At 36.3% G+C, this 7563-nt stretch overlaps 1 non-coding gene across 1 annotated transcript; it reads left to right on the plus strand.

Annotated features, from left to right (window-relative positions):
- The first annotated feature begins 1572 nt into the window (after nt 1-1572).
- On the plus strand, nt 1573-1705 carry LOC126023163 (small nucleolar RNA SNORA51). Its single transcript, XR_007500369.1, has one exon. It is a non-coding gene; the product is annotated as a small nucleolar RNA SNORA51 (small nucleolar RNA).
- The last annotated feature ends 5858 nt before the right edge of the window (nt 1706-7563 follow it).

Consider the following 7563-nt stretch of genomic DNA (forward strand, 5'->3'; position numbering starts at 1 on the left):
TCAAAGTGTATTAGAGAAGTATGACTTGAAACAAAAATATAAACTTTGAAGAGAGAATAAGGAAAGGTCTCAGCATTGATCTTACAAATGAGTTTTGGATAATAAAACAAAACTACAATTTGCAAAAGCAAAAAGAAACAAGTGAAAATAATACAAAATAAAATATTCCTCAAAGCAAGAGAAACAATTCACAAGATAAGGAGGCAACAGAATTTTATCCATGAAGTGTCCATGAAATAGAATAGGATATTTTTAGACCATATTTGAGATAAAGGCTAAAACCTAAGTTTTTTTGGACTAATTTGTAATTTTATTATTTTATGTTTTATAATTTGTGTTTTGTTTGTTTTGGGGCCATACCTTTCAATGCTCAGGTGTTACTCCTGGCTCTAAACTCAATAATTATTCCTAGTGGTACTCAGAGACCATATATGATGCCAGAGATTGAATCCAGGGAAGTCAAGTACAAGATAAGTTCTCTCCCACTATCACTCTAGCCTCATAATTTCTATTTTTCAATTTGGCAACCAAGGCCATATAACTTGTAACTTTTGGTGATCAGATATATTTTTGGATGTATTATGGTTTATAGTAGTGTTAATATTATTGCTTTAAGCTTACAGCCCACTACTGGAGAGTCAATATTTCTCTATCATTATTCCTATGGGGAAGTATTCTACTTCTGCTTCCACCCTCCATTCTATTTTTTGTTTGTTTGTTTGTTTGTTTTTTGGCCACACCCGGTGACTCTCAGGGGTTACTCCTGGTTATGCACTCAGAAATTGCTCCTGGCTTGGAGGACCATGTGGGATGCCAGTGATCAAACCCAGGTACGTCCTGGGTCAGTGTGTGCAAGGCAAACACCCTACCACTTGCGCCACCGCGGCCCCACTACCCTTCATTCTTAATTTTATGGTTCTGTTGGAAAATTTTAGGAAATGTTTCCATCAGGGATTGTAAACTGACTTCCCCCCCAAAAAATGGATACAACAGATAAAGGATACATGGAAATTGCTTAGCAACACTGATCAGGGATACACAAGTCAAAGTCACAATGAGATTTTGCCTCATATCTTTTAGAATGGCCTAATGAAAAATATAAACAGTGCCAAGTGTTATTGAGGAGGCAAAAAATGGGGACCCTATCCTATGTATGCTTTTAGACAAATTACAAATTATTATAGCTACTTTGGAAAATATTATTTAGCCTCAAAAAGTGGGAAATTTTGTCACTTGCTACAACATGAAAGGGCCTTATGGTATTATGATAATGAAAATAAAATTATAAAAGCCAACTGCTATTAGATATTTGTGGAACCAAACAATGCTGAAAGAGAACGTAAAAGAGTGGCTGAGAACTATAACTGAGAACTATTATAAAAAATGTGACTGAATGAGGGAAGTGGAAAGTACTAGAGTACAGGTCAGTGTGAGGTGGAGAGGAAGGACACTTGGGATGTTGGTCATGGAAATGTTGCACTGATGAAGGATTATATATAATATATAACTACCTATATATTATATATAATATATATTACGTATAAGTCAAAAAGAAAAGAAAAGAAAAGATAAGGCCTCCCAATTCTTAATACAGGCTGTGTTCTTTACACTGACTGTATAGAAAGAAGAGGTACAGTAAATGCACCCCATATACACCTCAACACAGGCCCTTTGCCTGGTCTATATTGTGAATTGGGGGACAAGAAAAATTAAAAAAAATAAAAGGAGTGGCTGTTAAGGTCAGGGAATGGGAGAGAAAATGATGCTGATTAAGGAATACAAACTCTGCTTTTAAGAATAGTTTTGGGGGTTCAAATACATAGTATAGCATAGTTAGCAAAGTGTGTTGTAAAATTTAAAGTTGTCAAGATAATATATCAGTACATACCATAGCAGTAATCTAAGATAGTACATATGCTATATCAATAATCCTTTATATATGCATATGTAATCATTATGCTAACACCTTAATAACCTTGCACAGATTTTCTGGGAAGTATTCTTTTAACTTTTCAGGCACAAATATTAAGAACATTTAGTATTCAAGGGCTTATTTCAAAGTAAGCCAACAACAGCCATTACATAATAATGCTACCCTTGAGGATGTGGCCAAACCGGTAATCAGATACAAGCTGGAATTTAAAAGTGGAATTTAAATTACAACTGGAATTTTTTTAAGTCTAATTTTGCTAATTTTCTGGCCTAGTAGAGATCACACAGTGAAAAAGCAAATAATATAGCATGCTAAAAGGTGGTTTGTGCTATAAAAGAGTGAAATCAGAACAGAAGAATTGGGAGTTTAAAGTAGGGTTAGAGCACATGGTAGTTTAAATTAGTTGATCAGGGTATGATTTATTGAAAAGACAGATCCAAGCAAATTCTTGAAGAATATAGAAAGATGGTGAGATAGTGTTCCAGGAAGAGGGAAGCACATTTAGTACTGTATGTACTAAGAGCAGAATTTTTAATCCTCTTAATGACTTCAAGAGAGAATCTTTATTATCTGTGCTTCAGGGATATAGAAACTGAGAGTCAAGATTACAGAATTTGACAATGCTCATAAGGCTGCTAAGTGACAAAACCTTATTCATGGAGATTCTGTTTTCAGAACTCAATACCTTGACTACTCTTGTATTTACTGCCTGCTTTATCATCATTAATGGTTCATCATCATTTATTTAAGCAATGAACAGACTATGTTTTCAGTTATTTAAAGATCTTTTCTTTTGCTCACTCATGAGGTTCATACAGTGTAGCCAGTAGAGTTTGCAGAACTGAGAAGATACATTATAATGTAATGGGTGTAAGGTCATGTGAGGGGATGTCATCTTTCATAAATGTTCCCAGAAGTTGATATTCAAAGGATACCAGAAAACTCATCATACATTAATTCTGGTGGAATGTTTTCTTCTTGTTGTGTATACTCTGAACAAAGTGATCTTGTAGCTTCTGTTAATCTCAATTAACATGGCCCTGGATCTCAATTTAGGATATCTCTGTGGGTGAGGAAGAAAGAGAAAGGGAGTGAAGAAGGAAGAGTAAAAGCAAAAACAGAAGAAAATTTTAGAAAAAAATTCTTTCCCCCCATTTTTGTGTAACACCTGATGGTGTTTTGCTTACTCCTACTGGTGGGACTGAGATACCAAATGTGTTGTCAGGGATCAAACCCGGTTCTGCTATGTGCAAGCAAACATCCTAGTCACTGTAATATCACTCTCCCTAGGAAAGATTTCTGATAGAATTTTGTTTCTCTTTGCAGTTTCCTTACCTCAAAGTTATACTTTAAATATTTAAATGTTTCCTTACCTCACAGTTATACTTTAAATATTTAAATGTTTTGCTTGTCAACTTCATTTAAAAAAAAACTGCCTGATATTGAGGTCTTTACTCCATTTGGATTTTATCTTCATACATGATGTTAGCTGGGGGTCTAAGTTCAATTTTTTGCAAGTGACTATCCAATTGTGCCAACACCACTTGTTGAAGAGGCTATCCCTGCTCCATTTAAGATTTCCTGCTCCTTTATCAAAAATTATGTGATTGTATGTCTGGGGAACATTTTCTGAGTATTAAAGCCTATTCCACTGATCTGAGGGCCTGTCCTTATTCCAATACCATGCTGTTTTGATAACTATTGCTTTGTAGTACATTTTAAAGTTGGGGAACGTAATTCCTCCCATATTCTTTTACCCAATGATTGCTTTAGTTATTCGAGGGTGTTTATTGTTCCAAATGAATTTCAAAAGTGCCTGATCCACTTCTTTGAAGAATGTAATGGGTATCTTTAGAGGGATAGCATTAAATCTGTATAATGCCTTGGGGAGTATTGGCATTTTGATGATGTTAATCCTGCCAATCCATGAGCAGGGTATGCGTTTCCATTTCCGTGTGTCCTCTCTTATTTCTTGGAGCAGAGTTTTATAGTTTTCTTTGTATAGGTCCTTCACATTTTTAGTCAAGTTGATTCCAAGATATTTGAGTTTGTGTGGCACTATTGTTAATGGTGTTGTTTTCTTAATGTCCATTTCATCCTTATTACTATTGGTGTATAGAAAGGCCATTGATTTTTGTATGTTAATTTTGTATCCTGCCACCTTGCTATATGAGTCTATTGTTTCTAGAAGCTTTTTGGTAGAGTTTTAGGGTTTTCTAAGTAGAGTATCATGTCACCTGCAAACAGTGAGAGCTTGACTTCTTCCTTTCATATCTGAATTCCCTTGATATCCTTTTCTTGCCTAATTGCTATAGCAAGTACATCCAGTGCTATGTTGAATAGGAGTGGTGAGAGAGGACAGCCTTGTCTTGTGCCAGAATTTAGAGGAAAGGCTTTTAGTTTTTCTCCATTGAGGATAATATTTGCCACTGGCTTGTGGTAGATGGCCTTAACTATATTGAGAAAGGTTCCTTCCAGTCCCATCTTGCTGAGAGTTTTGATCAAGAATGGGTGTTGGACCTTATCAAAGGTTTTCTCTGCATCTATTGATATGATAATGTGATTTTTATTTTTCTTGTTATTGATGTTGTGTATTATGTTGATAGATTTATGGATGTTAAACCATCCTTGCATTCCTGGGATGAAACCTACTTGATTGTAGTGGATGATCTTCTTAATGAGGCCAAAACCATAAGATATATAGAACAGCACATAGGCAAAACATTCCAGGACATTACAGGCATCTTCGAGGAGGAAACTGCACTCTCCAAGCAAGTGAAAGAAGAGATTAACAGATGGGAATATATTAAGCTGAGAAGCTTCTGCACCTCAAAGGAAATAGTGCCCAGGATACAAGAGTCCCCCACTGAGTGGGAGAAACTATTCACCCAATACCCATCAGATAAGGGGCTAATCTCTAAAATATACAAGGCACTGACAGAACTTTACAAGAAAAAAAATTTAATCCCATCAAAAAATGGGGAGAAGTAATGAAGAGACACTTTGACAAAGAAGAAATACACATGGCCAAAAGACACATGAAAAAGTGCTCCATATCACTAATCATCAGGGAGATGCAAATCAAAACAACGATGAGATACCACCTCACACCACAGAGAATGGCACACATCACAAAGAATGATAATAAACAGTGTTGGCGGGGATGTGGAGAGAAAGGAACTCTTATCCACTGCTGGTGGGAATGCCGTCTAGTTCAACCTTTATGGAAAGCGATATGGAGATTCCCCCAAAAACTGGAAATCGAGCTCCCATATGATCCAGCTATACCACTCCTAGGAATATGCCTTAGGAACACAAAAATACAATACAAAAACCCCTTCCTTACACCTATATTTATTGCAGCACTATTTACCATAGCAAGATTCTGAAAACAAGCAAGATGCCCTTCAACAGACGAATGGCTAAAGAAACTGTGGTACATATACACAATGGAATATTATGCAGCTGTCAGGAGAGATGAAGTCATGAAATTTTCCTATACATGGATGTACACGGAATCTATTATGCTGAGTGAAATAAGTCAGAGAGAGAGAGAGAAAAATGTAGAATGGTCTCACTCATCTATGGGTTTTAAGAAAAATGAAAGACATTCTTGCAATAATAATTTTCAGACACAAAAGAGAAAAGAGCTGGAATTTCCAGCTCACCTCAGGAAGCTCACCACAAAGAGTGATGAGTTTAGTTAGAGAAATAACTACATTTTGAACTGTCCTAATAATGAGAATGTATGAGGGAAATGGAGAGCCTGTTTAGAGTACAGGCGGGAGTCGGGTGGGGAGGAGGGAGACTTGGGACATTGGTGATGGGAATGTTGCACTGGTGATGGGTGGTGTTCTTTACATGACTGAAACCCAAACACAATCATGTATGTAATCAAGGTGTTTAAATAAAAAAAAACCTGCCTGGGCACTTCTAAAAACAAAAACAAAAAAAGCTTGACAAAAAACAAATGCCAAGAGTGAGGGTTACAAGGATCCCAAATAAACTAGATATAAAATAGCCCCTTCCATGACTACCCAACATCAGTAATAATTGTTTTCATTTAATATCTAAGCACATTTCTCTAGAGTTACTTATTTAATGATTCCATGATTCATAGTCTTTATAGATGAGTGCTGGTACATTTCTTCTTTTAAAGTGCTCATATGAGTTTTAATTAAAGTAACTTAGTACTTGCCAATATAGTTGTTATTTCAATTTTTCTTGGACATTAAAGTACTTAATAAATGCTGGGAGACTATGAATTGGAAATTTTACTTCTTTCATGATTTAGGTAAAAAGATTTTGAAACTGTATCTAATTATGAGAAGAAAAGCATAGATTTCTCTATACAAAAGAGCTTGTGTTAAATATTGCTTCTGTCAGCTATTAACTTCTGGGAATTACTAAGCTTGGTTTTCTAATTGGTGACTAGAAAGAATTTTCCTAAAAAAAATATAGTAGGGGCCAGAGCAGTGGCACACGTGGTAAGCTTCTGTCAAATCATAAGTCACTTTGTAAATAATGATGCCTCCATAAAAGTTAAAAATAAGAAGGGGGGCCCGGAGAGATAGCACAGTGGTGTTTGCCTTGCAAGCAGCTGATCCAGGACCTAAGGTGGTTGGTTCGAATCCAGGTGTCCCATATGGTCCACCGTGCCTGCCAGGAGCTATTTCTGAGCAGACAGCCAGGAGTAACCCCTGAGCAATGCCGGGTGTGGCCCAAAAACGAAAAAAAAAAAAAAAAAGAGAAGGGAGGGGAGGGGGGAACCACACCACAACTTACCCAAAAGTAGATTCAAAGTAAATTAAATACTTTGAGGGGCCAGAGCTGTGGTGCAAACAGTAAGGTGTCTGCCTTGCACGTACTAACCTAGGACGGACTGCCTTTCGATTCAATCCCCTAGCGTCCTATAGGTCCCCCAAGCCAGGAGCGATTTCTGAGTGCATAGCCAGGAGTAACCCCTGAGCGCTACTGGGTGTAGCCCTCCAAAAAAGAAGTTATAACTTATTGCATATGTATGGAAGGCCAGAGATTATTCTAAATATCTAACAATTATGCCATGATATATCTACCAAGTAGATATTATTAATATTGTATGTGCCCAAAAAGGATGGCAAGGATTTTTAAGAAAAGGTAATTCTTGATTCTTATTAATTCTTATTCTTATTCTTATTCTCTTTTACATATATTGTCATATTTCCCTATTTATTTCACTTTAGAGTGATCCCCTGGATTATATTTGCAGTTTAAGTTTTCCTTTTTATTAATCCACCTCCCCTTGAAATTCACCCAACCTCATGACAATATATATCATCTATAACCTTCTTTCAAATGTAGGCTTTTCTGAGTGCAAATATCCTCTAAATCTTAATGTTTTATCATTATTTATACTTTATTTTAACCTCAACATCTTCTAAATGAAACTCCCTTCTATTTCCCTAAAGTCTTCTTCTTTCACCTTTCCCCAGCACACTGATAAACAATATTATTCTTAGGGTTGATGCAAGCTGAAGATCACGGAATATCTAGACCCTCTCTGACATCTCAACATCCATAGCCCATCTTACAGCAGAGATTTCTCCTCTCTCAGAAAACACACAATACAAGCAGAAAGATCTTTTCTCCCA

Source organism: Suncus etruscus, chromosome 11 (genome assembly GCF_024139225.1).
Source record: "Suncus etruscus isolate mSunEtr1 chromosome 11, mSunEtr1.pri.cur, whole genome shotgun sequence".
NCBI lineage: Eukaryota > Metazoa > Chordata > Mammalia > Eulipotyphla > Soricidae > Suncus > Suncus etruscus.